Source organism: Rhinoderma darwinii, chromosome 4 (assembly GCF_050947455.1).
Source record: "Rhinoderma darwinii isolate aRhiDar2 chromosome 4, aRhiDar2.hap1, whole genome shotgun sequence".
Lineage (NCBI taxonomy): Eukaryota > Metazoa > Chordata > Amphibia > Anura > Rhinodermatidae > Rhinoderma > Rhinoderma darwinii.
This window is the reverse complement of record NC_134690.1, coordinates 21,485,765-21,493,264: the sequence shown is the minus strand read 5'-3', so window position 1 is coordinate 21,493,264 and position 7,500 is coordinate 21,485,765. Positions and strand designations below refer to the sequence as shown.

General features: G+C 35.9%; 1 protein-coding gene across 2 annotated transcripts in view; it reads left to right on the top strand.

Annotated features, from left to right (window-relative positions):
- The window catches only part of TFAP2B (transcription factor AP-2 beta), a 30,925-nt gene that overhangs the window by 11,097 nt on the left and 12,328 nt on the right, over positions 1-7,500 (top strand). The gene's annotated exons all lie outside the window — the stretch shown is intronic.

Below are 7,500 nucleotides of genomic sequence, written 5' to 3'. Positions count from 1 at the left end.
ACAATTAGCTACTTAAGAAGCAGATCGGCCCGAGTCTAATATTTTAGTTAACCCCTTGTATACTTCTACTGAGATCTCTTCACATACAGTGCAGAGACTAGCTCAGTCGCAAATCAATTTGTAGTCGGGGCACAATGAATTATTCCAGAATCGTTTGATTACAGTAGTCGGGCTAGAGCTACAAGTACGAGGGATTTGGTAGCTAATCGATTTCTTAGGATAGGCTTGTCATGCAGCTCTGTGATCTGGAAGCAGCCATGCTGGGACTTTTGGTACTTTAAAAGCTGATGGAACATGATAAATGATGAACCTGAAAATGAATTAATGATAAATACGAAGTATGAAGTACGAAGTATATATATATATATATATATATATATATATATACAGACACACACATATATATACACACACAAACATAAATATATATATATATATATATATATATATATATATATACCTACTCATATTCATAATCACTCGCTGAATACACCCCCACCCCCAGGAGGATCGTCCTATTTCTTTATTGCAAAAAAATTCAATGACCAGACAAAAATGTTGCACCAAATCCTCTTTATTATCTACACCCAATTGTGGATATTTCAGGCGGGATACACATAAGTGTTCTCACATTTACACCAGAGAATATTTATATAATGTATGTTTTTGGTTAATGTTATCTTTACCTAGAAGATTATAGCTCTTCTATATATTTTTTTATTTTTATTTTTGGATCAGTTGCTGTTAATGTTGAAATAAAAAAAAATAATAGGGACAGGTTCACACAGTCCACCTGGAAGAAATCCTAGAGGGAAAAAGGTATAAAGGAAATACTTCTATTTCTCCTTTTTTTTGGATCTACTCCTTGTTTTGGCCAAAAAACGGCATCAAAATTGTAAAAAATAAATACTGACCTTAAGGGCACATTCACATTTTTTTTTTTAGATCTGGTTCTACTTTCAGGACCTTTAATGCCTTTATATACATCAGGCAAACAGTACTAGTGTGAACCAGGCCTATAAAATATATATATATATACATTTCTTGGAGCAAAAAATAACAATGGATTTTTTCACAGGTCCCTTTAATTTCTATAGGGTGCAAAAATTCTGGCATTGGCTCACTGATTTTATTTAAGGTACATTCACATTAAGGGTATGTTCACGGCAGCGTCCGTAACGGCTGAAATTACGGCTCCGTAATTTCAGCCGTAATGGCATGTTGAGGCGCTGTTTTGCTGCGTCCATTACGGACGTTAAATGGAGCTGGTTTTCCATGGAGTCCATGGAAAACGGCTCCATTTACGTCTGAAGTATTGACAGGCACTTCTTTGACGCGGGCGTCTTTTATACGCCCCACCTTTTGACAGCGGGGCGTAAAAAAAATGACCGTGTGCACAGAACATCGTCAGACCCATTCTGATGAATGGGCAGATGTTTGCCAACGCTATCGAGCCGCATTTTTGGACGGAAATCGAGGCGTAAAAAGCCCGAATTACGTCCGGAAATAAGCGGTGTGAACATACCCTAACTGGGATCAATTCCATGTGCCTTAAAAGAAAAAAAACAGCTGGCTAGTTCAGTGAAATAGATCTATATGTGTCATCAAGACCATTGGTCATATGGCCCACCTTACATGAACGTAGCATGCAATGTGGCTGGAAAGTTTAAGGGTGTGTTCACACGCAGCAGATTTATTTCAGAAATTCTTGTGACTGTCAAATTCAATCCATACGTGTGCATGGGGTTGTGTCTGCAGCATGTGCATGGATTTCAGAAAGCCTCATTCAGATGAATCGGAGAGTCGCAGAAATTGCTGCAACAAATTTGGCGCTTATGATTAATATAAGGTTGGGTTCCCACAGAGCAGATTTGCTGCAGATTTTGCATGCGTTTTTTTTCGCCAAAACCAGGAACGGAACCTAAACAGAAGAAATATATAAAGAAAGGCCCTTAGAGGTTTACTCTCCTGGTTCCAATTCTGGGTTTGGCTGAAAAAAACACATGCAAAATCTGCATCAAATCTGCACTGTGGGAACCCAACCTAAGGCTGGGTTGACACACAGAATTTTTCAGGGCGTTTTCGTTGGTATTTTTACATGTGTGCTTTTAAAACGCCATACAAAACCCCTATTTAAAGGCGGCCTAAAAGACATCTGGGGTTAGGCCACATTGTTTTCCCTCTATGTGTCCAGCTCAGGCTTCAAACAACTGGCCAGATGCAACTGAAATATGTAAACATGGTCTAAGGCTAAGTTCACACGTTGCGGATTTGTTGCAGATTTTTTTGCGGTTTTGACGCAGATCTCACCCTTTTGCATTGCAAAGTGTAACATCTGCGCTGAAAATCTGCGTAAAAGCCGCGACGTGTGAACTCAGCCTAATAGAAAAAAAAACATGTTGTGAAATGTACCTTAAGGGCACGTTCAGACGTGGCAGAGTTTTTCCGCTGCAAATGTTGGTGCGGATTTGGGGCAATTACGCAACGAATCTGCACCCTCATTTGCATATTTGAGAGGTAATTCAGACGTTGCAGATATCACAGCGGACTTGCCACAGGTTTCAGTTTTTGCATTGCAAAGGCTGAAATCCGCAGTGAAGTTCCGCTTCTTCTCCGCAACAGACAGTGCATGCTGGGAGGGAAAATTCTGCACCGCAGCCTATGGTCCGCAGCGGAGTTTTCCGCAACGTCTGAAATAACTTGCCTCAAAATGTACTGAAACAAATGTAAAAAAACGTCCGCTGGAGAATTCCACTGCAATTCCGCCACATGTGAATGTGCCCTTAGGCTGTTAATTTGGATACAATTATTATAAAGTTATATACTGTGTGTATATATATATATATATATATATATATATATATATATATATATATATATATATATATATATATATATATATATTATAATAATTATTATTATTTGTATTATTGTTATTATCATTATTATTAAGGTATGTTCAGACTATGCGGTTAAATCGCGATTATCATAGCAAAATGCAGCAGTTTCGCAAACAACACTGCGTTTTGCAAAGGTTTTGCAGTAATTGCGGTAATTTACTGCAATTTGACTGCAACGTCTGAATATGCCCTAATGACAGACATATGCGGTAAAAAAACGGTGCAAATGATCCACATAAAAAAAACAATAGGTTTAGAGTTGTAGTACAATGTTGTGTCATAATATTTATTATTATTATTATTATTATTATTATTATTATTATTATTATTATTATTATATTATTATTATTATTATTATTATTATTATTATTATTATTATTATTAGTATTAACAACCTTCATAGATCAACAAAGCAAAAAAGATTCCTGTGATGGATCTCATTTACTTCATTGGGATGCAAAAATTCATTAGTTTGCACCTGTTCAATAAGGATCTGTTGTCAGGATCCATTATAAGCACATTATGTATTTTGGGACCTGAAAATATCAAAAAGATAGAAGAGAAAACTGATGAAAAACGGATATAAAAAACGGATACAAACTCATGACGCATGAATGATTCTCCTAGCCGTTTTTAATTCAGTGGGACAAAATAAATAAAATATAGAAATTACAAAAATACAGCAAAAAAAATGGCAGATTTTTTTCTCCAGGATCAGCCAAACCTACATTTTTGGGTCCTGAAAATAGCAGATGATCCAAAAAATATATATGAAACTGACATTATTTTATGCATCAGTTATTAAATTAGCTTTTTTTGTAAAAAATATATAGAAAAAAAATTGCAGCAACACAATACTAGTGTGAACCCAGCCTTTTACCTGCATGGCCCATGGGTGTGCCCTAAGGGGTCACATATGAAATGTGTCCATTCTGCCACACATCATCTAAAAATGGCCAAATCGCAGCATTTAAAAAAATAAATAAAAAATATTTCCTTACTTGCAATGGATGGGAGGACGCAGGACAAGTATTCGTTTTGTTTGGCTGCTATAAAATATGTCGCAATGTTGCGACTGTCTAGCCGACTATTCTCCCCTCTCCCCAAATCGGTTTAGATCCCTCCTTACATTAATGCGTTAATACATTTCACGCACATTTATATGTCCTACCGCAATTTTATAGGTGATGGGCAGAGGAATGCTCTAGAATATGTCGCACCGCACTAGAACGACAGCCTGCTCACATCTAGGGCTATGAATGTAACAGACTAGCCCGAGTATGGATAAAAGGATATGGATAAAAGGGTGACGTATCTAGAGGAGACAACTCTATGGAGTGTTGCGCCATTTCAGTCATTTGTACATGTACTGGCAATACTTGGTACAACAATAAGGACTCAGCTGACAAATGTGACAAATCTACCAGGAGAATGTTATCACCATGAGGATGATGATGATGATGATGATGATTGATCATCACCATCATCATTCATTGCGATTTATTTCTATAAAGACACAAATACGGTGAGTTCTGCTCACAACAGTCATAGGTTGTGGGTGGCAGATACAGGTCAATGATCATTTTCAGGGGAGGGTGGTCAGGCCTGGGCTGGGGGATGTAAAGTTAGGGGGTCACAAAGTAGGGATCTCCCCTTTGTAGATGAATTATGTCATGCTGAAGGCTTTACCCAAGAGAAGCAAAATGTCTCTAAGTGATGAGCCGCATTGATCTTCATGTTTTTAGGATTTTTGTATATTTTTTGGATATGCACAGCACACATAGCAGTCAAGCAGGGCATGCTGAGACTTATAGTTCCAATACATGTATAGGCTGTAATGCAGTCTGGGTGGTTTTCATAGATTAGGTGTCTCGCCAGCCTATAGAACACCCCTATAGAACACCTCAATAATATTAGGAGAATTTTAAGACATTATGAAATCATAGTTGGGGGTTGTAAAAAGTGGTGGAAATATGTCTAGGTGGCGGTATACAGTAAATGTCGCACCTCTCCCGTGTCATGGCATGGTGACGGCATACAGTAAATGTCGCACCTCTACCGTGTCATGGCATGGTGGCGGCATACAGTAAATGTCGCACCTCTCCTAAAATGCTGAGGAAAACTACCCATAGCCGTGGGTTTAGTGATTTATGTTGCGACATTCAGTAAATGTCGCATTTCTGTAGAGATCCCATGTGTCATGCATTGCTAAGACTTAGTTCCACCCACAATCATAGCTTATAGGTAATATAAAGATACATTTTTTTAATAGTTGCCTTTCCAAAATATGCATCTTGCCTCAGCAGAAGTGACTTGTTATAGCATGCTGCGACTTTTAGTTCCACGCACAGTAGAACAGTTCCTATAGAGGTGGGTGTCGCACCTCTGCAGAGGTACTCATCTGTCATACCAGCCCAGATCTTATTCCTCCCCCCTAGTTATGCTGCAGCTTTCTCAGCTTCACTGATGTCATTTAGTTAAGGGGGAAATGAGTTGTTCCCAGTAGAGACAGTAAACGAGTGCAGTGCAGGTAGCAGCCTGATAAATGTCTCTTTCATTTGCAGATCTCCAGAGCTCGTTTAAGGCTAATTTTCTGTATGAGCCCCCTTTGAGCTATTAATGCCACATAGTCAGGGGCCCTGGTCCATTAAAGCCCCCATCAGGGGGCAGATACTGGGGGGATAATGGAAGGGGCACTTAACAGCCACTAATACGTATTGGCAGAGGGTGGTTAATACGATTTGGAGGGGTTGGTCAATGAGCAATCAATAAAAGCAATAATGAGAAAGATTCGCTACATTAACACATCCACATTCCAAGTAGACATTAAAAAATCATTGGAAATGCTCCTGCCATCAAGACAGGAGGCTGCAGAGGCCAAATGCACAAGATATTTACTATACAGGCACAGCAAAGTCTCAGACTGTAATACAATATATAGTCATTTCATAAAATAATATTGCTAATAAAATATAATTATAGTAATAATAATTACAAAAATAAAATAAAACAATAACAACAATGAAATAAATAATATAATAATGATATAATAATTGCAAAAAATAAAATAATACAACAACAATGAAATAAATATAATAATAATTACAAAAATAAAATAATACAATAACAATATGAAATAAAAAAATATAATATAATAATCATTACAATAAAATAGTAATACAATAATAATACAAATCATAGTGACATATATTATGTTTTAATTCGTTTTATTATTGACCACAAATAAAACGTATCAAATAAAATTAAAAACGTTGCTATTATTAGTATTTTTACAATTTATTTTTTATTTCTTATTATTTTATGTGTTTATATATTTTATTATTTATATTTTTTGACTCGTTATTTTTATTATTTTGTTGAAGATAAAATTCTTTTAGTCCGAGTCCAAGGTCTTTTTTATTATTCTACTATTGCCTATAACTTTTTTTTTTTTTACAGTCTTTTATTATAATTGTTATTTTGTTATTCTTATTATTGCAGTATTATTATAGCTAGAGCCATTTAGAATAACTATTATAATAGTTAAACATTTTTGCAAAATCTATTTCCTAAGGTTATGTAAAGTTTTTGTCACTGAAACATTTTGCACTATTCTTATTTTTTTTTTTGCAGCTAGGAACATAAAATAAAAAAAATGTTTTCAACATTCTTAGTGAATTTGGACAGGATTATATATGTTGCTCCCTACAGATGTCAGTAAAATATTGTACAACCCCCTCCTAAAAATGTATATACTCGGGGTCACCACCGTAGCAACACTTTAGGCTAAGTAGGTTAACATTTTGCTTGCCCTGGTGGTTGGAGGGAGCTGTCCCCTCAGGGCGCTCTCACCTTTCAGGGTTCAATGTGTCGAGGAAGGGGTTAATGTATGCACAGAGATTGTAAACATGGAGAGAAGTTGAATCTGCCCCTGCTGAGTGTTTTCCATGCTCCATTTCCTCACTATTTCCTCCCAGAGCTGGAGAACCCAGCGCTCATAATTACTAACAAACCAAGCGAACCTGCGGAGCTGCGGAGCTGCACTCACAACCACAACACCATCTTATTATTACTGCACATAATATCCATGGGTAGAGCAGATACCAAGTCACCGCCCCACGGGTTCCGCTGGAGACATTTTATTTACTTGTTTATCTAATTTTTAACGTACTTTTTTTTTTTTTTACCTTAGCAAATTATTGTTATTATTATTATTATTATTATTATTATTATTATTATTATTATGTAATTTATTATTATTCCATATATGACTTACTATATTTGTTTTCAAGTATGCATGCAATTATTATTCTTCTATCTATCTATCTATCTATCTATCTATCTATCTATCTATCTATCTATCTATCTATCTATCTATCTATCTATCTATCTATCTATCTATCTATCTATCTATCTATCTCATATCTATCTATCTATCTATCTATCTATCTATCTATCTATCTATCTATCTATCTATCTATCTATCTATCTATCATCTATCTATCTATCTATCTATCTATCTATCTATCTATCTATCTATCTATCTATCTATCTATCTATCTATCTATCTATCTATCTATCTATCTATCTATCTATCTAT